This window comes from Mizuhopecten yessoensis, unplaced genomic scaffold (assembly GCF_002113885.1).
Source record: "Mizuhopecten yessoensis strain PY_sf001 unplaced genomic scaffold, ASM211388v2 scaffold10751, whole genome shotgun sequence".
In the NCBI taxonomy this organism is placed as follows: Eukaryota; Metazoa; Mollusca; class Bivalvia; order Pectinida; family Pectinidae; genus Mizuhopecten; species Mizuhopecten yessoensis.
This window is the reverse complement of record NW_018408703.1, coordinates 869802-895565: the sequence shown is the minus strand read 5'-3', so window position 1 is coordinate 895565 and position 25764 is coordinate 869802. Positions and strand designations below refer to the sequence as shown.

Sequence of the window (25764 nt, the reverse complement as noted above, 5' to 3'; positions counted from 1 at the left end):
GGGGGGGGTCACAATACGCCAAGTGTGTATCACAATATATTGTCATAGGAAGTATGTGCTCAATTTTATAATAAGTTGTTGTCAGAATGTTATCAAACTTAATCATATATTATATGGATTACATAGATTTAAGATAGAATTTGCAGTAATTTTCAAAGTTAAAACACCAAGCAGATACATAAAAATATGCTTTCGAAAAATATTGCGAAACAGCAATATTTCATCTCTGTATTATGGTACAATATGATATGCCTCTGTATTGCGATATACCTGTTTTCCGATATATTGGGACAGCCCTCAGTATATTGCAATAAGTGTAAAATTTTGTAATCTTACCTTCAATATCATATAGGCTGTTGTCTGTCTGTCCTTGTGGAAGTATCTCAAATTGAATTATCTGAAAGAAAAGTGGATCCTTTTAATTTTAATAAAGCAAACAATAATAGTTAAAGGTTTGCATTAAGTTGTCTACTGCAGACTGAGAAACAGGTCATTCAACTTCTACACTAAAATGCGAGAGGACCTCCGAATTTTGGTTTAGAAATGTGATATTCTACCTACAGTTGATAATGATATGCCTAGGACTGCATCTAAAACTTATTTTAACTGCTGTCACCAACATGAGGACCGAATCTACAACTGATTCTAAAGGATGTTAACAAGTTTCTGTCAGTCACCATCTTCAACCTGTTCCAAACGAATTTTAATTTAAAACACCATCTACGACGGATTCTTAATGCTGTTGACAAGTTTCTGTCTACAGCAACATCTACAACGGATTCTTAATGCTGTTGACAAGTTTCTGTCTAAAGCAACATCTACAACAGATTCTCAATGCTGTTGACAAGTTTCTGTCTAAAGCGACATCTACAACAGATTCTCAATGCTGTTGACAAGTTTCTGTTTAGAGCGACATCTACAACAGATTCTTATTGCTGTTGACAAGCTTCTGCCTAAAGCAACATCTACAACGGATTCTTATTGCTGTTGACAAGCTTCTGCCTAAAGCAACATCTACAACAGATTCTTAATGCTGTTGACAAGTTTCTGTCTAAAACAACAACTACAATGGATTCTTAATGCTGTTGACAAGTTTCTGTCTGAAACAACAACTACAATGGATTCTTATTGCTGTTGGCAAGTTTCGGTTTAAAGCAACATCTACAACGGATTCTCAATGCTGTTGACAAGTTTCTGTTTAAAGCGACATCTACAACAGATTCTTATTGCTGTTGACAAGTTTCTGTCTAAAGCAACATCTACAACAGATTCTTAATGCTGTTGACAAGTTTCTGTCTAAAGCAACATCTACAACAGATTCTTATTGCTGTTGACAAGTTTCTGTCTAAAGCAACATCTACAACAGATTCTTAATGCTGTTGACAAGTTTCTGTCTAAAGCAACATCTACAACGGATTCTTAATGCTGTTGACAAGTTTCTGTCTAAAGCAACATCTACAACAGATTCTTATTGCTGTTGACAAGTTTCTGTCTAAAGCAACATCTACAACAGATTCTTAATGCTGATGACAAGTTTCTGTCTAAAGCAACATCTACAACGGATTCTCAATGCTGTTGACAAGTTTCTGTCTAAAACAACATCTACAACAGATTGTTATTGCTGTTGCTGTTGACAAGTTTCTGTCTGAAGCAACATCTACAACGGATTCTTAATGCTGTTGACAAGTTTCTGTCTAAAGCAACATCTACAACGGATTCTTATTGCTGTTGACAAGTTTCTGCCTAAAGCAACATCTACAACAGATTCTTAATGCTGATGACAAGTTTCTGTCTAAAGCAACATCTACAACAGATTCTTATTGCTGTTGACAAGTTTCGGTCTAAAGCAACATCTACAATGGATTCCTAATGCTGTTGACAAGTTTCTGTCTAAAGCAACATCTACAACGGATTCTTAATGCTGTTGACAAGTTTCTGTCAAAAGCAACATCTACAATGGATTCCTAATGCTGTTGACAAGTTTCTGTCTAAAGCAACATCTACAATGGATTCTCATTGATGTTGGCAAGTTTCTGTCTAAAGCAACATTTACAACCGATTCTTAATGCTGTTGACAAGTTTCTGTCAAAAGCAACATCTACAACAGATTCTTATTGCTGTTGACAAGTTTCTGTCTAAAGCAACATCTACAATGGATTCTTATTGATGTTGACAAATTTCTGTCTAAAGCACCATCTATAACCGATTCTTAATGCTGTTGACAAGTTTCTGTCTAAAGCAACATCAACAACGGATTCTTATTGCTGTTGACAAGTTTCTGTGTCTTAATTGGTCATCTGCTTTAAATTTTTATTGCTGTTGACAATTTTCTATCGCAGACTACATCTATGACAGATTCTTACCGCTTTTGACAAGTTTCTGTCGAGGACGACATCTTCTGAGTTTGTACAACTTCCCTAACCCATTCATATTCAGGTTTTCATTTTTATTTTTTTCACACTGCAGCTAACTTTTCAAATTCACATGCAGATACTGTTGATTGCAAACAACCTTTTTCTTATATTTATTGTATTTAACAACAAAATCTTATTCAAAATTCAATCTGTGGCGACAACTTGGCTGATGTTCATATGTACAATGCATGTTCTCCGATATACGAGGATATAAACATGTTGTAAATTTGTCTCGGGTATGGATACCTGATAATTGGGGTCAGAGCGATGCTATCTGATCGCTCCGTCACCATTCAAACACAAATACACATAAAGGAACATCACATAAAATCCACACCTTTAAAAGTACTTTTAGGTTTTTCTTTTTAACATTAAAGTCACACAAAGATTTAGATAAAATTATTTCGGAAGAAGATTTTCAAGTCTTGTGTCCGATCTGATTTCTGATCACGATAACACACAAATCTTTATAAAGCCTTTCTGTTGTAAAATTCATTGAATTCGAATCATTTGATATGTTTAATATTTATTTTTTTAAACATTGATGTTGAAAGCATGAATATATCATTTTTCAATCTTTAAGGCTGTCTCTTTATTGTCAGAAAACTGCCGTATTAAATTTTTATATTTCCTGATGTCTTACAAGTGGGACTGTCATTTATATCAATTGTAGATTCAATTTCAAGTCCTTGTGTTCTTAATTTACAGGGATATTGATAATTCTCAGGGATCCAATTTCACCCTTGGGTATAAATTTGTCTGGTATCAAATTACATTTTCCAAAGTTAACAGTGACATTTAGACGAAAAATTATCAGTTACTAGAAATCAAAACGCATCATATTCCACCTATTATAAATTCATGTTTCATCTTTTTTCAACACGAAGACCTAGGTTCAGCATACACCTAGATTTTTTTTTTTTAATTAACATTAACTCTAAACATGGCGGGCAGCGGTTGTCTCCCTTTTTAGAATTCGCTGTGGTGGGTTCCATGTGTATTTTGTTATGTTACCATTATAAGTGTAACAGAATAGGATGAAAGCACAGCCAGACCAAGATACGAAACCAGGACCCTCCGAACTCTTGGAGGACCGCTCTGACCGATTGAACTACCTCGGGTCGCCAGCGATTGACCAAGTCCAGTTCCACTACATTCCTCCCTCCTTTTTCTACGTCTTCATCCCTGAAGACACCAATATTTACAGCCCAGATTCGGGTATATTCCCCTTACCAAGTGTACGGCCAGTGCTTGAAACAAAGTTTGGTCAAAGTCAGTACTGTAACAGGAGAGGAACAAGGTAGGACCAGCACTGGGATTCAAACCCAGGACCTCCAAACTTTAGATGTACACTCATACTACTTAATTATGCTACCTGGCCCCGTTAGCTCAAAGGTTGATTAGATCTAACCAGCGATTAAGACTGATATAAGGAGGCACGGTAGTCTAGCGGTAAGACACCAGGCTCGTGACCAAAGGGTTGCAGGTTCGAGTCATGTCACGGCACTGTGTTGTATCTTTGAACAAGGTACTTTAACCCTTTCAGCCCTATGTAACTTTAGTAGACTCTACCATGCATTTATGGGGATGCGTCTATCATGGTCTAGGGTGGTACAAGGTGTTCCAGTCTACAAAGCTGTAAATGAGTATGTGGTTAGGCAGTGCTAGAATTGTTAAATGCTAGCTGTGAGCACCGAAATGGCAACACCAGCTGTGTGCTCCCTAGGGAGTTGAGAGAGATATTGGCTGATTGCAAAGGCCCTATAACCACGGATAATAATTTGTGAACCACTTTGAGACGACCTACAAACTAGGTTGTGATAAAGCGGTACATAAGAACCTTCAATTATTATCATTTTTATTATACATGTAATTATTATGTGTTTTGAAGATTAATTTTGCCGGAGATTGACCGGACAAGTTCCACTACATAAGTACAAGCTGCTTTATACCGTGTTGAAACTTATCACAACCAAGTTATTTGAAAATGAACTGATAATGTCATAACGTTGGGGGATTGTTATCGTGACGAATTGTAAACAGAAGGTGGAGTAGAGATGGATTAATCTCTTAGTGTTCTTATGGTGTTGACCAAACAAATGGATCAAGGGGGATAATAAAGCTAAGGGGAGATAACTCATCACAAAAATAATCCGACACAAGCACATAAAATTTACACAAATGGAGGCACATCTTTTAAATGATCTCAGCTGATAATAGGACGTTAAACAAATCAAATTTGGGCATTTATATTGAGTGAAATATTGTCACATTATTTCCAAAATATTGTTCATTTCTGAAAATAACGAATGCTTATGTAGTGATTATAATAACCTGTGTTTGTATCAAAATAGCCAAAAACTTTGCAAGGGACTCGACATTTTAGTTTCCAAAACTGTTCATGTTTTGAGCCCAATTTTTGAGCCATTAATATTTTGAAAAAGTTTGTAGTGCTGTCACCGTCATGCTTTCCTTACCCTAATTCTTCCTATCCTTGTAAAAAGACTGTATTCAAATATTTCATCTTTAATTGACTAATACAAGCAAGTATGCGATAAAAAAAATATTTTAGGCCATTTATTCACTTCAATCAAATCTAGAATGTAAAATCTATTATTTAAGTATCTGTTCTACATTTCATGACTGCTCCTTTTCAAAAGCGAACTCCTTAATTTTTTCCATAGAAAAGCATTATTGACATAAAGTAAAAATCTTTGTTAAGTAATTAAATTTTACCGTAACTCCAGTTTCACTTTTCTACAGAAAAATATGAAGAAATGTCCTTAAGTTGAGGAGTACTTGTGAAAATAGGGCCAGAGGTTTGAATTTCAGGCCAAACAAAAGTGCATTTGACAGGTTCAGTAAAGTCACTGTCAAAATTATAAACTCTAGAATATATCTAACCAACACAATTTATACAGCCAATTTTCCCTAAAAACAATTTATATAGCCAATTTTCCCTTTCACAATTTATATAGCCAATTTTCCTTTACTATCTAGCTGTAGAGAAATCAAAGTTCATCCTAGCTTTGATATCCCTCTACCGGAGTACCGGAGTAGAGCGACTTTAAACATCACAGCGAACTTTAATCAGTTACACACAGGGTGAATACATATTTCATATATGTTTACTGAAATCTGTCAATTTCATCTCCTTGAGTCAGGGACACGTTCTGTTTAAACAGACGTAAGAAAAGGACACCTCTTTTACTGCCTATCTTTACCTGACATAAATAAAAGACTTACTCCGATACTATTTACTCCGGGGATTGCTGAATTATACAGAAGTGCGCTCTCAATTGAATCACGGAAAGCTATTGACACTCCCTCCTCAAATTCAAACAGGAGTAGGCCACCGACTGTATTGTGCGGAATTAAGTTCGCAACGATTGCCGAATCTGACAAGATGAGTCGACAGGCACAGGTGAATTGGCAACAAAAGATGTTTACTTTGGATTCTGTTGCCGAGTCTAAATCAACCTCTTTGTAGCTGAGAGACTGCCCCATGTTTGCATAAGCAGGGTTTTTTACATTACATTCACGGACACCCAAAACTTTAACAGCTATTTTTCTATATGGTATATTTTACAGTGAAACAAAAACACAGGGCTGGTAGAAAGATTATCATTGCTAAGTAAAATGAAAGGATTTTTAAAGAGTTTTGCAGTAATACTGCACACTTGTTCCAGAAATTTTAATTGTCAAAAGATAAGATATGGATTTTATTAATGTTTCTCTTATTTAAATAGGAGGCAACCTGAGGGCACAGAGATCCAGTCCAAATTAATTAATGTGAATTACACATCAATTAAATCTTATATAAATTTAAGGGGCAATCAATTATTTGTTATTATTAAAAAAAATGAAAAAAATTCTAAAATGAAATATTTTAAATTGTTCAGAATATTTTTTCCTGATGTGTCAGGAATATTTCAGTTTGTGATGACAGACTCCCAAACAAAGTGATTATTTTCTCAAGAATCATCACCTGCCCACAGTCGTATGTTTCCATTGCAGAACAACGAAAATAGATATTTTTTCAAGGATAAAAATGTCAGGGAAGACACCGAAGTTAGAAGGGTCTTCATTTAATTCTGTGGTACTCTGATCCCTGTGTGAAACACTCAGACGTGTAAAATGGTCAAACCCGGGGAAACTGGACAGGACCAGGCCAACCTAACACATACAGAACACCCTGACTTTACCAGGACATGTTTCTATAAGGATTAAGACTGTCACTGTTTACACAATTTCCTAGGGCAACATTCCATTTTGCAATCCTAGTCNTTCCTCAATCCCCTGAGTTTTAACTCATTCACCCCTGAAATTTCATAATGAACTGTTCCAACCTTTGAATTTGACGAGTTCAAATGTGTCTTCAGGGGTGAATGAGTTTAAGACCTCCAAATTCAAAGGATAGACAGACTACAAATTAAGTTATGCATATCGGGAGGAAATTTTCGCCACAATTTAACTTCAACTTTCGCCTTTTTTGCTGTCTTTAAGGAGAGCCAATTTATCACGACAGCCTGCTATACATAGTAATAATGTGTCAAGGGCGAAATTCCCACTGCACAAAAACAGAGTCTACCAGTGACGAGCGAAAATTTAACTAGACCAACATATCCTGTCAAAGAGTTTGTAATCTCTGGTTATCAATAATCAACTAGAACCAGACCCTTGGCTTAGAATGATAACAGAGAGTCAAAATGTACAGGATTTGTGCCACCAAGCATTCCATTGTGGATGACTTTTTTGTCATAGAGCAGATTCTTCACCTGGATTGACTTTAGTTTGGATGTGTTTGGTTTGTGTTGTGTTTAATACCTCCTATTAACAGCTATGGTCATTGAAGGACGGACATGCCAGGTCTTAGTGGTGGAAGAAAACCGGAGTACCTGGAGAGAGACCACCAACCTGTGGCGGTACCTGGCGACTGCCCTGCTTAGGACTCGAACCCACGACCCAGTGGTGGAGGGCTAGTGATCGTGGATGTCCCATTGACCATTGGTCTACTAAGACTGGACAGTACTGTACTAGTACCCTGGTCAGCTATACAGTGGATAAATTAGGACCTCCACATTCCTGTACACCCCTAACAGAAGGACTAACACTTCACGTTTCAAAAAACTTCAGATCCATTACGAGCGATTAGAAATCTCAAGTGTTTCTAAATCCTCCCGAACGTTTTAAATAGATGCTTTGTTACGACTAGGTCAAGATAGGATTCTTGTAATGTACAAGGTCATGCCAGGTTAAACAGACAGTTCTATGGCCGCGTTTTTTTGTGAACTGGACGATGATCTGAAATTCCATATAATAGAAACGTCTTATACCTTTTCTGAAGGCATATTTACATATAATTCACAGATTATTGCCTCTCTTGTGTACATATTTAAACTCAAGATCTTTTTCAAGATGTGACAAGCACCTCTCATCATGGTGAATTACACCTCACAGAAATCACATATGAATATATGAAAAGTGTTTCTATCTTTTCTTTATTCGTAAATTTCATTTTTTATATAGACACTTCCTTATTTGAACAGTGTCACATACTTCTCCCAAGATTGGAAACCGACACTAGTTAAAACCAATTAATTTACAGTAAACATCTAAACGTGGCTGAGGGTGATCCAAACGTGTCCTCATTAAAACTGAAATCACAGTTTACTAATTATATAAGGTAACACCCTGGAATGGATGCAATACTTTCTTAGGAATTGGTTGTACCTAGAAGAGCTGTAAATGAATAACCAATTAATATAAACAGCATAATCAAATGTCCTTAACGTAGTACTTGCAGAATATTTTTTAAAACGTAACAAAATTTATGAACTTAAATACATGTCTTATAGAGTACCTAGCATTCTTCCATCCTGATATCTTGTTGTACTATAACCCCACCCCTTCCCCATTCTTCCTCAACTCCCCCTTTTCTCCTTTTCCTCCAACCCCTACATATCCCATTTTCCTGTATCTCCACTGAATTAAGTCTTCCTCCCCATCCCAATTTCCTGTCTCCATTGTATTCTATCTATCTCCCCACCCCCTCTGTTTAATCCAATCTCTTCTCTCTTCTTCATCCTTCATTTCATCATTTTCCTTCCTTTTCGTCTTTTAACCTTCTTGTCTTCCTTCAGTACTGCTCTCCTTCAAAGGATTCAGTCCTTTTCTCTATCAATGTGATAATTTCACATTTTCCAGTGTTCATATTGAAACAAGTTTCTGGAAAGTTGAAGTTTCATTACGGATCCTTGTCTCACTGCACGAAAACATTACATAATACTACCTAGTTTTACCAAGCTATAATAATAATAATAATATACAACATTTGATATAGCGCCCTATCTAGCTAACATAAGCCACTCTAAAGCGCTTTACAGTACATAGATATACAATGGTATACAGTCAATACAATTAGCATATATATTAATCAATACAATATTGAGGAATTCGCAGGAGCTGCCTTATCAGGCGCTAACTACTAGTCCTATGCCACCTGGCTTATCTCCCTATGTGTGTATGCCTGCGTGTGTGCTGGAGTTGTATTGTGTTCTGTTTGTAGTGGAACCGTGCTTCCAACGGTACCATTTATAGTGCCACCTCACTTGAATGCTACAGCACAGATACCGCAAAACCCACCCCAGACCATTTTATACTCCACCTGGGTTGTTGGAGTTGTGTGGCCAGGAGAAAAACACTTTCTCTAATATTCCATGCGTACGGCGACTTCGGGGATCGAACCCCGGCCGGCTGCTTGGAAGGCCGGAGTGTTAACCAGTCGACCAATCCGCCCACATAGTAACCTCCCCTTAACTCATTCACCCCTGAAAACACATTTGAACTCTTCAAACTGAATGGTTGGAATAGTTCATTATGAAATTTCAGGGGTGAATGAGTCAATTTTTGTTTAAGGATAACTTCAGCAAGAATTGGCCAAGAACTTGTAACCACTGATCGGTAAGTTCAGTTTGTTAAGCGACCATGTAGTGATAGCGTTTGGAGGTCTAGGGTTCAAATCCCAGTCTGGCCCTGTTGCATATTTAATCTCTGAACATTTTTTTTTAATTTCATCGTTATTTTTCTTTCTTAAAATTGCCAGTGGTTTTTTTAATGAATTATTTCACCTATGGCAATGCCAGTAAAACAGTTTTCAATTCATAGCTACAATTTTGGGTAGTGGTACAGAGATCTTTAACCCACTCACCCCTAAAGTCACATTTGAACCTTACCAAATCAAAGACTGGGCAAGTCCAGTTTAAATGTGTAGGGGTGAATGAGTTAAGATGTACAGTGATATACTATAGAGAAGAAAGATTTGTCACTAACTTTCAGAAAAGATACAATAAATCTTTAATTGGCCCCGTCATGAGATCAGTAGTCACACAGATGCCCTTTGATTAAGATAAACACCGTACTTATTACCTAATAGGTTTATCCATCATGGCTGAAAAACTCAAATGAATCAACATCTTATTCTTCTGTTGTGATGAAAATCCCGAGAGCAGATTTTATCGTTTTCTTTTTCAATTTTATCTTGCTATCCATTATAGCCTTAAATGCCCAACTCTTTTCTTGGTCAACAGTCACTATACTTAAAGTCATAAAGCCTCTTTTCAAATTTGCAAAATCACCACAAAAGCTATCATTTACATTGTGATCGCCTCAAGATGGCTGATTCGAATCAGGAAAGAAGATCCGTTTCAGGAAAGTACATAAATTTTATTAATTACTCGTATTTCATTTCTTTTTATACAATTTGAAACACTGTGTCAATAGAGTATGACTCCGATTCGACTTTTTCATGATAACAATCTTAATACATGAAAAACGTACAATCGCTCCGTTTCAGTTTACAGCAATTACGAATATGAGAGTAAATCCTCCAAAAAAAGGCTGAGGCTACGAAAATACATTTTACAAACTATAGACACGGTAAGCGGATAATCTCAATCCAGACGGTGAAATTCACGGCATGTAACCTCAACATTCATCCCACGATTGTAGCTATATCATTACCCGTCCTACGACACTGACATAAAACCCACACGAGCATTCTGCTCCTGTCAATTCTGCTAATCAACACCTCAGGTAGCCGTGGCAACGACAGGTGAAATCATTCTAGGTTTTTGTATTTCGTTTTTACAGTATTTTGACATGCGTGAGTGGTACAGGGTCTGTATCTCGTTGAATGGCTATCCTACCATTGTTGGGAGTCCGTAATAAAACTAACTGTCCTCATATAAATCAATACTTAAACATTTAAACTATTTTTGTTTGTCCAGGGTTGGTCCTAATCCTTGACCACTTGCTGTGACCATGTCTACAGCCCATTGTCCAGTTCTCTATTTGGACCACAGATGACCATCGGGCCTGTGTTGACCAGTGGTTACATAGAATTGCAACAGGTTTATCATCAAGGCCTTGAAATTCAAATAGAACATGAAATGAAATTTCAATTGACATATATATGAAATGTAGTGATTTAGGTACTGGCCTAGCTAGGTCATTCTTTTTTTCTCTGGGAACTCCGGCTTTCGTCTAATGACCAAAACCTGACTTGAACATAGCTGTTAATAGGACATAAAACACAAACAAACCAAACCAAACCATACCAAAAACTGAGAATGAAGTTATACATTTTTTTTCAAAGCGGACATAATAAATATATACACACCGTAGTACATTAAGTCATATCTGCAGTTCCTCACTGTATGTCTGCACATCTAACATCTTATGTCTTTCAGAAATAGTTTCATTTCACAATTTTTGAGATTGTTAACAAATTATTCGACTTATTTTTTTTAAATATTTAAAGGCCCAAAACATATACAGTGCACAGTGATTGAGTTAACCATTCATGTCTCAAAATACCCAGGTAAGCAAACAAGAGGCCCATGGGCCTTAACGGTCACCTGAGTCTATAGTATTTATTTTTGTTGTTGAAATATGTACCAATTTGAGTAAAAAATAGTATAATGTTAACTTAACTTTGTCAGGACCATGAGCTGATCATTCCTAGACCAATTTTAAGTGAGATCGGCCTATTAGAACTTAGTAGCAAAATAGCGGCCATGGCAGCCAAATTGTATTTCTGATTGACCCGAAAAATAACAACACTTTGTCAGGACCATGAGGCGATCATTCCTACCAACTTTCAGTTCAATCGGTCCAGCAGAACTTGACTTTAAGTTTGAAATAGGTTTTCAAAATGGCGGCCGTGGCGGCCATATTGGATTTCTGATCGACCCGAAAAATAACAACACTTTGTCAGGACCATGAGGCGATCATTCCTACCAACTTTCAGTTCAATCGGTCCAGCAGAACTTGACTTTAAGTTTGAAATAGGTTTTCAAAATGGCGGCCGTGGCGGCCATATTGGATTTCTGATCGACCCGAAAAATAACAACACTTTGTCAGGACCATGAGGCGATCATTCCTATCAACTTTCAGTTCAATCGGCCCAGCAGAACTTGACTTTAAGTTTGAAATGTAAAATGTTAACGGACGACGGACGACGGACGACGGACGACGACGGACGAAAACGGATAGCAATAGGTCACTTGAGCTAAAGCTCAGGTGACCTAAAAATGGTTGCAAGACTACAATTTTTTTTTATAATTTTGTCTCGCATTCTAAATGTGTTAAGAAGTTTGGGTGTATCAAGGTTTGAACCCTGGCCTTGCAGTGCTCCCATTACAAACTGATACCTGTCATCAAGACAAGTATTATCAATACGATAACCAACCCTGGTTTGTAGATACATAGAGTGTTGTCTGTGTGGACAAATACTTAAAGAACGGAGAGAAAGTCAAGCAGACTGACATATTTGCCAACTTTTTGAAATATCATGGGGGAGATTCTACACGCTCAAATTAAAACCAAATAAAATGTGTGTCTACACCCCCTAGAGACAACACAACCCTTTAAAAGACATATTTGGAGTTGTTCTTCCAGATGAAATCATTAGATCTTAGAATATAGGATTAGTTTAGCAAATTCACTGGTTGAAAATGCTAAATGCTAAATTTAAGAGTCCAAAATCAGGAGTCTCCCTCCTAAATAGGGAGGGTTGGCAAGTTTGGACAGACACCGGGTCAAATAGCTGTAACCAAATTTCAGTTCAAGAAAATTTTAGTCAAATTATTTAGAGGTCAAATGGTTCAATCTTTGTTCATGCCCTACTGCATTTTCTTCATTTAAACATTACCAACTACAAGATGACAACATACCACAAAACAACAACCTAACAAGTTAACATCACAAACCTGACAACAATGCCCCCCTGTGGAGGTTGTGGAGCCATTGACTATCCATTGATACAAACATCAGGTGTTTATAGAGAGATTAGGAAATTAAAACCTGAGCATTAAATATTTTATTGGACAAGAAATACTTTCTCCTCAGCGATTCCTGTCCAGGCGACATCTTGTGGGGAAATAAATGTTCATATTCCAGCAGTTCCTCTCGTGAAATTACAACAACATCGTTTTACATGCTCAAATTGTTTACATATTCTTCCTTGTATCACAAATAATGGTTCTCCCTTGTAATTTTATCATTAAAGTTTTTACATTATGGTTAGCTCCGAGCCGAACTTTTGTTTTGTAAAATATTGTGAGTCGAAATTTTGTTTTGCAAAATATTTTTATTCGATCTTAAAAGGGAAATTGGCCTACACCAGAATGAAAGAACATTAAACATTGATATTATGATAAACACGCTTCCTCAGCTTCTCATAGGAAACAGAATCCCTGTATGAGTGACCGTCTGCTACCTGTTGCACCGAGGAACTCAATAAGGAAAATGAACGAAAGATCTTTAAGACTGTTACACCAACAACAAATTCTGGTCATAAACTTGACATAAAGTTGTCACACAAAAACTCTAGTCAATACCCAATAAAACCTACAGGAGGAGGCAGCTGTCTGTGGGCAGCCATTTTGTATATATTTTTTGTGTTTCCATGGCAACTAGTGATCTCTGACCGTTTATGGACACATAAATCCATGGCAATGAAGGAAAATTCAGGTAATTTGTCACAGATAAAAGTTCCATCCCTCCAATTTACCTATTAAAATTGACCTTATTAGCGATGTTGTTAACAAAACCAGTGGACCATTCTAAGGCGACCTAACAATTGATATTAATGTGTTTCAGCTACCTTTATAAACTGATCTGTGAGTTGTTATTATTGAACCTAGTTTACATTTGTCTGTCTTCATATTTTCTGTTATACAAATGTTATTTTTTGTATTTCATTCTATTGTATTTATAGAGTTGTTTACATTTGAATGTTGTATCGATATTGTCCAAATTATGTACGTAAATATATAAATAATTTGTTTTACAGGGCCATGTTGAAATCAGATGAGAGTTTCAATATGTTACCTCGACTAAATTTAAAGAATTATTGTTAATACCTATCTTTTTACCGAATTATTTATAAACAGTCAGAATATTAAACAACAGTGGTATTAATTGCTGCTACTAATTTAGAGAATTATGATTTGTTTGGATTTTTCAGGTTTAGCATCCTTTTAACGGCTTAGGACCTAAAAGGTCAGTAACTCATTCACCCCTGAAATTTCATACTGAACTATTCCAACCTTTGAATTGGAAGAGTTCAAATGTACCTTCAAGGGTGAATGAGTGAAGGGCATCCGGAATTATGAGCCGAATGGAAGACAAATAGTACATTCTGTGTTATCTATAAAATACAATATTATTATTATGTAATACAGTACACAATTATTGTTACAGAATATATCAGGTTACATTCAAACTTACTTTAAGGATTAATAACAATTAAAGAGATCGTCCACACTTTTTAAAAATTTCTTTAGGCCCTCTCCCAGCGAGAGCCTGGTATATCAGCTAAATGCAAATTGCCAAATTATAAAAAAAAAAAAAAAATCCTTTTCTTCCTCAAATACATACAAAATCAATAAATTATTTTGACATATCAAATTATTTCTACACAGGTAGATATTTAAGACCACTCCCTGTTAGGTTAGGTCTTTGTCAAAACTAAGGGATATCATGCAATGTTACTATAAAATAACAATATTGTCAGCTGACACCCAACTAATCAAGTGTGTATTTCCTGTTTATAAACGATAATTACAAATATACATGAAAATACATCATTACCTTTCGGTGGACTCTGGACCCATTAGAAGGAATATCAATTCAGAAATTAGAAGCTGAACAAGAGGCCCAATGGGCCTGCATCGCGCACCTGTTATTAATCTAACATTTGTAATCTTAAGATTTCATAAGAACCTATTAAAAGATTTAAACATATGACACCTCTGACCTTGATTGTTGAACAAGGACATTAGGTTGAAAGTGGATCAAGGTCATTCATTTGAACTAACATGGTAGTCCTTCATCCCAGCATGCTACAGGCCAAATTTCAGTACCCTGGCCCTTTTGCTTATTGAAAAGAAGTCGCTTGAAGATTTTACGACATTTGACCCTGTGACCTTGAAAGTTGGTCAAGGTAATTCAGTTGAACAAACTTGATAGTCCTTCATCCCAGCATGCTACAGGCCCAATATCAGTACCCTGGGCCTTTTGGTTATTGAGAAGAAGTCGCTTGAAGATTTTACGACATTTGACCCCTGTGACCTTTAAAGTGGGTCAAGGTCATTCATTTGAACAAACTTGGTAGCCCTTCATCCCAGCATGCTCCAGATCTATAAATATCAGTACCCTGGGCCTTTGGGTTATTGAGAAGAAGTTGTTTGAAGATTTTAACATATTTCAACCCCTGTGACCTTGAAAGTTGGTCAAGGTCATTTATTTGAACAAACTTGGTAGCCCTTCATCCCGGCATGCTACAGGCCCAATATCAGTACACTGGGCCTTTTGGTTATTGAGAAGAAGCTGTTTGAAGATTTAAGACATCTGACCCCAGTGACCTTGAAAGTTGGTCAAGGTCATTCATTTGAATAAACTTGGTAGCCCTTCATCCCAGCATGCTACAGGCCCAATATCAGTACCCTGGGCCTTTTGGTTATTGAGAAGAAGTTGTTTGAAGATTTTAACATATTTCAACCCCTTCGGGCAGGTGAGCTAACAATGTTATGAAGTTAAAGAGCATGATGTAATGTCAATAAAGTTTTGACTTCAGGAATTAAAATATGAACAATGGTATAAAACTGAAAATATGTAAAATCATTAGTGTTTTGAATTCAATTTTAGTACATATGTTGTATGTACATTACATCATCTCATTCACCCCTGAAATTTCATAATGAACTATTCCAACTTTTTATTTGGAGGAGTTCAAATGTGTCTTCAGGGTTGAATGAGTTATATATACCTGTATTTTGTATTTTCTATTGTATTTTGTATAACCTGGATTTCATATTGTATTTTTATACGACTGTAACTTGCAATCTAATCAAAACAAATTTTATATCGAAAAGATTTTGGAAAAATTAATTTCCTGTCTTACACAGCCGATGGTATCTCACAGTTTGATATGATAACAAAAACAATTTTCATAATGGTATTGAATTGATCTCATTTCCTGTTACATGTAATACGCATTCAAACGAGCTTCCGATTTCCATGGTAGGATCCTCGGTAATGTAAAATTGATTAGTGTCTGCACATACAGGAAAATGATCAATTATCAACAAAAAAAATGATTTGACGTATCAAAAGATATTTTATTTTTATCATATCATCTTTTATGATTAAATTAACGTTTGATAGACATTGTAAGCCATATGGGCCAAGATCAATAAAGAAATTTAAAACTTTATCCTGTGATTGGACAACTTATATAAAAAAAATCAGTATGGTAAATTTTCTTTATGTCTGATATTGAAAAATAACCTATTATCTACCTCATAATAATAACTTAATCTTGAAAAAAGTACTTAAGGGGAAAAACTGTTGTCTAAAAGTGTCCTGATGAAGTCTTGCACAGAGAGGCGAAAATGGTCGGCCATGCAACTTAAGTACCAACTTACTGGTGTGACTTTAAACATGTTAAATAATAATAATATTAATTTGAGGTTCTTATAAACTGCTTTATCACAGCCTAGTCTGTAGGTCATCTCAAAGCGGTTCACAAATTATTATCTGTGGTTATAGGGCCTTTTGCAGCCAGCCAATATATCTTTCTCAACTCCCTGGGGAGCATACAGCCGGTGCTGCCATTTCGGCGCTCATAGCTAGCAATCAACAATTCTAGCACTGCCCAACCACGTACTCATTTACATCTGAGTAGACTGGAACAAGCTGAATATAGTATCTTGCTCAAAGATACAACATAGTGCCGTGACGTGACTCGACCCCACAACCCTTCGGTCACGAGCCCAGCGTCCTACCACTAGACTACCGTGCTTCAACTTGTGTTTGATTCTTTACTTTTTTAATTCTAGAAATTATTACATAGTGAGGAAACAAAACAAATTTCATCAAATATTAATGGTGTTCAGAACTAGAAATTAATTTGGGTGAGTCACACTTTCTTACAATTTGGAACAAATTCAGGGTTAAGATTTCACTCATTACCATTTAATTTAATGGCTTAAAATTTTATGTTATCAGCCCATAACGTAAAAAAGTGACAACGCCGTTTGTAACGTCACTTTTGATTGGCCGATACAGCGGCGTAATAATTTCTAAGAGAAAAGAGTCCATCAATAAAAGTAGATTTCCACAGGGGTTGTGTATAGTAGATTAAATGATAAGGATTAATTGACTTGAATATATTTTTTATGTTATAGAGCTATAACACAAACAAGAATTACGCGTAATTATATGTGTCGCCTGTCCCGCTTTGTCAATATAATAAGCATTTGACATAGTACTTAGTACATAGTACGAAAAACCTTAACGTTGAGTTTTTTAAGTCCAGAAATTTGAGGTTTTTACCAAAAAATACAGAAATCGTTGAAATGCTAGTAAAGAGTGTAATGCATTCAGCTATACATCCCATGATACACCTATGACCCAAGTTTGGTTGCTCTAGCATTTATACTTTGTCAGAAACAGCCTAATATGTAAGAGCTAAACTCAAAACCTTAACGTTGAGTTTTTTTCTAAGTCCAGAAATTTGAGGTTTTTACCAAAAAAATGCAGAAATCAATGAAATGTTTTTAGTGCAGTAGACTCCACTACCCATGCTACATCTATGATCGAGGTTTTGTTGGTGTAGCTTTGTCAGAAACAGAGCTAAATGCGAAACCTTAACGTTGGTGACGCCGCCTTCGCCGTCGGAAAGGCAGCGCCTATGTGTCTTTCCAACATCCGTCGTAGGCGACACAAAAACTAGAGTGTACTGTCATCATAAACGACGATATTCAAGTTCATCCATAATTAAAGTCAGTAAAACTGATTCTTTATCAAAAGGACAACAATTTCACATAATTCCATTAAAAATCTAAATGAAAAAAGATAAAGACATCAAATCACAAAATTAATCAACATCAATCAATTCAATAAAATGATTTGAATATTTTGAAACATTTTTGAAACCAACATATCCACATTTTTTTCTCACAAACATGTACCTATCATTTTCACAAATATTTACCACCAAAGTTAAAGGACACTTACTACAATGAGATTTTTAAATCGTTCAAGGATTTTATGAAAGCGAAAATATATTGATACCGGACTCCACTTAGAAGTGTGTCAGGTATTATAGATATTTATTTTCTAAGTGCCGAGAATGATATTAGCGAGGACAAGCCGTGGACATGATCAGAAAGTACGACAGACAGATAAAATCTCCTCCCTACTGGATGCCATTAGAGATAATAGGACGACAGAAACTTTATTATTAATTTTTTTATTTAAAAGCGTAAATCATGATCGGATAGCGCTACACTGAAGTGCCTGATTACAGGTTAAATGTTCCATGTTTGGAACATAACGAGGCTTGTGGAGGGTCAATTGATAGCAGATAGGTATTTAAACTTATCTCTTCTTAAATTACTAGGTCCCTTCACAAGTAATGGGTCTCGAAATTCACCATTTAAAAATCGTATATATAGACTAGTTGTATACATCTTAAGCCTACTGAAGAGAAACTGATCGCACACTTTCTTTAATTCGTGAAACTATGGAAGAAGGATTACAATCCATACAAATTACCATGAGTTGGTTTTTTTTTCATCATTCTTATCAATCTAAAACATTTTTTTTCTGGAATGAATTTTTCAGAAATGATCTCTCTTGACAATAGAAAACTTCTGAAAACTTAAGGAAATTTTTTGAAGACTTTTTCGATTTGTTTTGGATAAAACCCCCTTAATTTTTCGATCAAATCAATTTCTGACCACTGGAAGCCAGCAAAGTAAATGGATTCGCAGCGAAATGAGTATTGGAGAAAGAACACTTTGGGGAAGTCGTCCAAAGTTTGATTCTCTTAATGACAGCTTAATTGCAGTAACATTTTCATCTATTATATATTTCAAAATATTGAAATTACATCCCAAAAACACACATATAGGGATTTACAGTGAGCATATGAACACAGAAAATAGAAAAATATTTGTAATTTCCATTTTTTCTCAAAACTTTGGGGGGGGTTCTTCTTTTTTTCAATTTTGCAAAAACAATTCATTAAGCTATTCAGTCCTCTGAACAACTCGGCCCAGATATCAAGGGTCATATGAACTCATAACTACATATACCGCAAACAGTGTTTTTCTTATAGCAATATAACAGATTTTGTAACAATTTTCTACCATCTGACATCAAGTTCTATCAAATTTGACCTCCGGCCACACATTATTTCCAAGTGTTACATTTTAACGGGCTCAAGCATTTGTCTAGGATTACATCTGTCTAATAATCATAAAAACACATATTATAAACATAAATATTCCAGCACTCAAATAAATTCTCTTAACGTTTGTTAGCTTAATGAGGAAATACCAAAACAATTCAAAATCACATTTCCACCCCAGTCTTAACTCAATCACCCCTACATTTATAGAATGGACTTGTCCAGTCTGCGATTTGGTAAGGTTCAAATGTGACTTCAGGGGTGAATGGGTTAAAATTTACTTTTTTTCCCCTGACTGATAGTGGATATACTGTGTTAAATACCTAACATGTATTTCACTTACAAAGATTCAATATTTTATTTTAAAGATTTACCGATTGAAAAATTTGGAAGAATTTATCGTTAAGCTAACCAGACTTTGATTATCTGAACTGTGAACTCTGACCTTTGATCAAATAAAATATTACAGTACAACAAGTACAACATAACACAAATTTAACAGCACAACCTGTTTATTGGACATAAATCATCAGGCTATAATTGACTTTTCGGCGTTAATCAATATTATTGCTACATAGTACAATGAGTGGGGATATTTTACCTGTTAAATCTTTGATACATTATCGGTGACTAACAGGCACTCCTCAGTCCAACTTATCGTAAATCATAGACCAGGTGCCTGGACGATGACCTTGATTCTTGACCTCACATGAAAAGGTCAACAGTGGAATAATAAAAAGTTATGTTGAAATGTTTTTGGTAATCAATCTTTATTAGTTTCATTTCCTTAAAAAGTTATCTATATCCAATCTTTCAGGTTAGGCATTCATCTTTATTTTTTTTGTCTACTTTTAAATTTTTCTAATGTCAAATATCATTTTTTTCAATCTTTAAAGCGATATCTGTATAATAGATTCAAATTTCAAAATAATATACCTTCAATCTGAAAATGTTCAATTGCTGAAAACAATTGTCTGCTTATAAAAAAAATAAAAATGAATATCAATCGTTTTTAATGTTTCAAGTTTCATCAATTCTGTTAAACAGTTTAAAATTTTCTAAATAATATTCCTGCAATCTTAAAATGTTCAATTGCTGAAGATAGTTAAGACGTTGTCTTGCAGTTCTATCAATTTTAATCATTTCCGTTGAATTTCTACATTTTAAAAAGACAGCATGTCATTTTTATATGACAGGGATTTTATCCAAACCACACAATAAACAGTTTTTAGCTTCATGTTCTTCATTCATGAGAATGGTCTAAATAACGTCAGAGAAAAAATGATCATACGGTTGAAAAAGTTTGTACTAGGCATTTAAATAACTGCAGAGAAAAACTGATCCTACAGATGAAAAAGTTTATACTAGGCATTCAAATAACCAAAGAGAAAAGTTTATGATACAGTTGAAAAGTTTATACGAGGCATTCAATAACCAAAGAGAAAAATTAATGATACAGTTGAAAAAGTTTACATTTAAAAGGGCAAAAGAAAGGATAAATTATACAGTCATCCAATCTTGAACGAGGTCATTGAATTGAAGTCACAATATTACGTATTCAAGTATAAACAGGCATGCTTCTGACTGGTGGCAAATTGTCAAACCAGAACAAATTTAATGGGCTCAGTGGTTTTTTATATCCCATCACTGTCGATGTAGCAGATGGTCAGCACCTTGGAAGGTAAGCAAACGAGCCGGTACTCTGTTAGCTCCGTCACTGTTTTGATCTATCTGTACTTTAGCTTAAGGTGACTACCTCCAAATTGTCGTGTTCAAATTCTAGCCATCATTTTTGTAAACAAAAGGGCTGTAACGATACATTAACATGACAATACAATCCGTACCATGATACTGTGGTCATGATACAATACGTATAGTAACAGTAGAAGCAAAGAGAAAAGATATGTCGCAAATTTTTGATGGCAATATAACAACAGGAAATAAATTCATCCAAAATGGACTTGACTTTAAAGTTTCACACAATTCTTGTCTTTTGACATGCATGCAGAGCTGGAACAGTCACTCACCATGTGGGAACAAATATGAGTAGACTTAATTCAGAAACGACAAAATTCTGAACTTATATTGTATCATCGCACAATTTATCATTGCAGCCCTAGAAAAAAGGATTTTTTTATTTATCAACCCAATTAGCAGATTTTACAAACTTTATGCCAACTGACTGAAACAAAAACACAGCATCCAACACCAGGAGGGTGTGAAACATTTCATCAACACCCAAAGGTGGAAGGTAAATAGGTTCAACATACCTGGAAAATGAGAAAAACGTTAGAAACAAATTAAACTTCTAACATTATTTGATGTATTTTTAATGACTTTCTTGATAATATCATCAGTAGTGCCCTCTTTGATATTATACCTTTTTTAACGACAGTAAGAAATTTTATCTTTTAAGTAGTTAGATTTTTTATTTTTTTTTTAATTTAATCAAACTATTATTTCTTTATAATTTTGTTTAAGCCTCTGGAATCAAAAGCTATGAAACTATTTAATAATAGATTTTAACAGACGGTCCAAAAAACCGCAAGAAACCAAATGGCATTGAACACAAGGGGCCGATCTTTAGAGAGAATCAATTTTCATTCATATGAACTGATTTTTAATACAAGTTAAATTACAAATGTTCTTTAAATGCAGTTCATGTCTTTAAACCCGCTATAAAAAGATGCGCTAAGCGAAACAAAGTAGCTTTTTCACAGTCAGCCTGTCTGTACTTGAACATAAGACACCTAGAGTGCTATTTACCCCACACCTATATCTTTGTGTCTGCATGTGGTCTGTCTGTACGTAAGACTCCTAGAGTGCTATGTACCCCACACCTATATCTTTGTGTCTGCATGTAGTCTGTCTGTACGTAAGACACCTAGAGTGCTATTTACCCCACACCTATATATTTGTGTCTGCATGTGGTCTGTCTGTACGTAAGGCACCTAGAGTGCTATGTACCCCACACCTATATCTCTGTGTCTGCATGTGCTCGTCTGTCTGTACGTAAGACACCTAGAGTGCTATTTACCCCACACCTATATCTTTGTGTCTGCATGTGCTCGTCTGTCTGTACGTAAGACACCTAGAGTGCTATGTTCCCCACACCTGTATCTATGTGTCTGCATGTGGTCTGTCTGTACGTAAGACACCTAGAGGGCTATGTACCCCACACCTATATCTTTGTGTCTGCATGGGGTCTGTCTGTACGTAAGACACCTAGAGTGCTATTTACCCCACACCTATATCTTTGTGTCTGCATGTGGCCTGTCTGTACGTAAGACACCTAGAGTGCTATGTACCCCACCCCTGTATCTATGTGTCTGCATGTGGTCTGTCTGTACGTAAGACACCTAGAGGGCTATGTACCCCACACCTATATCTTTGTGTCTGCATGGGGTCTGTCTGTACGTAAGACACCTAGAGTGCTATTTACCCCACACCTATATATTTGTGTCTGCATGTGGTCTGTCTGTACGTAAGGCACCTAGAGTGCTATGTACCCCACACCTATATCTTTGTGTCGGCATGTGGTCTGTCTGTACGTAAGACACCTAGAGGGCTATGTACCCCACACCTATATCTTTGTGTCTGCATGTAGTCTGTCTGTACGTAAGACACCTAGAGTGCTATTTACCCCACACCTATATCTTTGTGTCTGCATGTGGCCTGTCTGTACGTAAGACACCTAGAGTGCTATGTACCCCACCCCTGTATCTATGTGTCTGCATGTGGTCTGTCTGTACGTAAGACTCCTAGAGTGCTATGTACCCCACACCTATATCTTTGTGTCGGCATGTGGTCTGTCTGTACGTAAGACACCTAGAGCGCTATGTACCCCACACCTATATCTTTGTGTCTGCATGTGGCCTGTCTGTACGTAAGACACCTAGAGTGCTATGTTCCCCACACCTGTATCTATGTGTCTGCATGTGGTCTGTCTGTACGTAAGACCCCTAGAGTGCTATGTACCCCACACCTATATCTTTGTGTCGGCATGTGGTCTGTCTGTACGTAAGACACCTAGAGGGCTATGTACCCCACACCTATATCTTTGTGTCTGCATGTAGTCTGTCTGTACGTAAGACACCTAGAGTGCTATGTACCCCACCCCTGTATCTATGTGTCTGCATGTGGTCTGTCTGTACGTAAGACCCCTAGAGTGCTATGTACCCCACACCTATATCTTTGTGTCGGCATGTGGTCTGTCTGTACGTAAGACACCTAGAGGGCTATGTACCCCACACCTATATCTTTGTGTCTGCATGTGCTCGTCTGTCTGTACGTAAGACACCTAGAGTGCTATGTACCCCACACCTGTATCTTTGTGTCTTTGGTCCACTGGACTTTTCATTGAGTTTGAAAGTCATAATTCAAATCTATTTAAAGGTCGATAACAAACACCAATTAGAAGATAATGCAAAAATAGCAAAAATCTTTTTATAAGATATCTAAAAGAGAAACTTTTTTTTTTTTTTTTAAATCATTCTTAAGAAAATATTTAGAACTTTAGTTTTAAAATCAAAAGTGTGTTTTCACATTTGTAACAATGTTTTATCGCATTTCAAATTTAGAAAGATTCACAACCTTAAAGCATCATGCATTTAAGTAGTAAATGGGAAATACTTTTTCAAGTTGTTAAATATACTCAATTTTTCTGAGACAAGAAAAATTTCACAGTTTGTAAAAATAAAATGCCTGTTGGAGTTTTGTTTCAGCCCTTTCTTGACCTACCTGGAACCCAACACAAAGTCTACCTGAGCTTACTGGACACCTAGACATTGTCAACCAGTGACACCTACAAAGATGTCACAGGTTAACGAATGTCACCTGTCGTACAAACACAGGTGGGTGTCCGAAACAAACAACATAAATTTACGGTGATTATTAGCTACAGTTACTGTAACCCTTCCCTCCTCCTTGAAACGGATTTCTCCATTTAGTGTCAAACGCCTTGTCAACTTTATAACAAATACATGAGTAGGCATTAGTATTTTATGTAGAATATTTAAAAAATATATTTTATGTAGAATATTTAAAAAATATATTTTATGAAGATTTATCATTCTAATGCATATATGAAAGTACAAAATTATCATCTGAAGGCTAGAAGCAAAGAAACACTTTTAAATTAAAAGATTTTTAGACAGTGTTTCTGTTACCTCAATTTTACAACAGCCTGTTCCTACAGGTGTATCTGAATTTGGAAAATATATATACATCATTATTTGTACTGAAATTGGGAATAAATTCCTCATTTTTTGGTCATTTCGGGAAAACGAGGCACTTTTTCGCCAGGGAAAAACAGCCTGTATTTTGCAGTAAAACTGAGCAAAAATATATAATCACTGTAAGATTGAAGATTTTTGATAACTTCTGATTTACGTGTCTGTATGCATGCTAACCAAGCCGTTGACAGTCATTGACAGCCGTTCACCATTGTTTGAACAATATTCAGACAGCTAGCCCACCATGTTTCGGACACTTCGCTGTATATTAGCCCGATACTGCCCTACTGGAATTTCTCTCCACTCATCGTCCAAAATTTTCCAATTTGGTCGGAGGCTAATAAAGCTATATACAGGTGTAACATCCCTTTCTTACCTGGACAAAGGGCCGCTAATTAGGGCCAGGTGAAAACGGTCACCGGACAGGTATTTGGGAAATTGTTACCTACTCTGATGATCAATTTCTCACCCACGGTATAACAACTCGGACAAAAGTTCCGCAAGATTTTGATGAGATTTTGAATGGGGTGGTAAAAAGGAGAAATTGTTCACACCTACAAAGCTTTCTCTTTGATCTGACACTGGCGTAGGCCACACTAATGTCAGCTCCTACCAAGGGAGACAATTGGAGGAACAGAGAAAGGAGTTTTCTGTGATAACAGTATGTGTATAAAACAGTGGGAGACTTGACAGGACAGACAACAGTGTGATGGGGGTTTGTAAAAGGGGACTTGGTAATGAAATAGTGCTGGAAAAGGAGCAAGATTTGACAGAACAAGGAAAGGAAAGTACACAGAAGTAGGGTAGGGTGGGGTGAGGTGGGGTACACAGAAGTAGGGTGGGGTGGTGTGGGGTACACAGAAGTGAGGTTGGGTGGGGTGGGGTACACAGAAGTGAGGTTGGGTGGGGTACACAGAAGTGGGGTTGGGTGGGGTGGGGTACACAGAAGTTGGGCGGGGTTGGGTGTGGGGGTGTTGGTTTGGTACACAGAAGTGGGGCGGGGGCAGTATCACTGAAGTCAGAAGACATGACATACTGACATACTGACTGGCCGGCAGGGTTAGCCTAGTAAGTTAGGGGATATGTAGGATTCGGGGTGGGGCGGGGGCAGGGGAACTGAAGTCACTCAATGAAATGAGAAACAAGAGGCCCATGGGCCTTAACGGTCACCTGAGTCCTACAGTATTTATTTTTATTGTTGAAATATGTACCAATTTGAGTAAAAAATAGTTAAGTATAATGTTAACTTAACTTTGTCAGAACCATGAGCTGATCATTCCTAGACTTTAAGTGAGATCGGCCTATTAGAACTTGTTTTTAAGTTTGAAATAGGTATTTACAAAATAGCGGCCAT

General features: G+C 36.3%; 1 protein-coding gene across 1 annotated transcript in view; it reads right to left on the bottom strand.

Annotated features, from left to right (window-relative positions):
- LOC110462130 (nephrin-like) overlaps positions 1–25764 on the bottom strand; it is a 193291-nt gene that overhangs the window by 150138 nt on the left and 17389 nt on the right. Inside the window, exon 2 of the mRNA XM_021515969.1 lies at positions 337–397. The gene's annotated coding sequence lies outside the window, so the exon portion shown is untranslated. The remainder of the gene's footprint in view (positions 1–336; positions 398–25764) is intronic.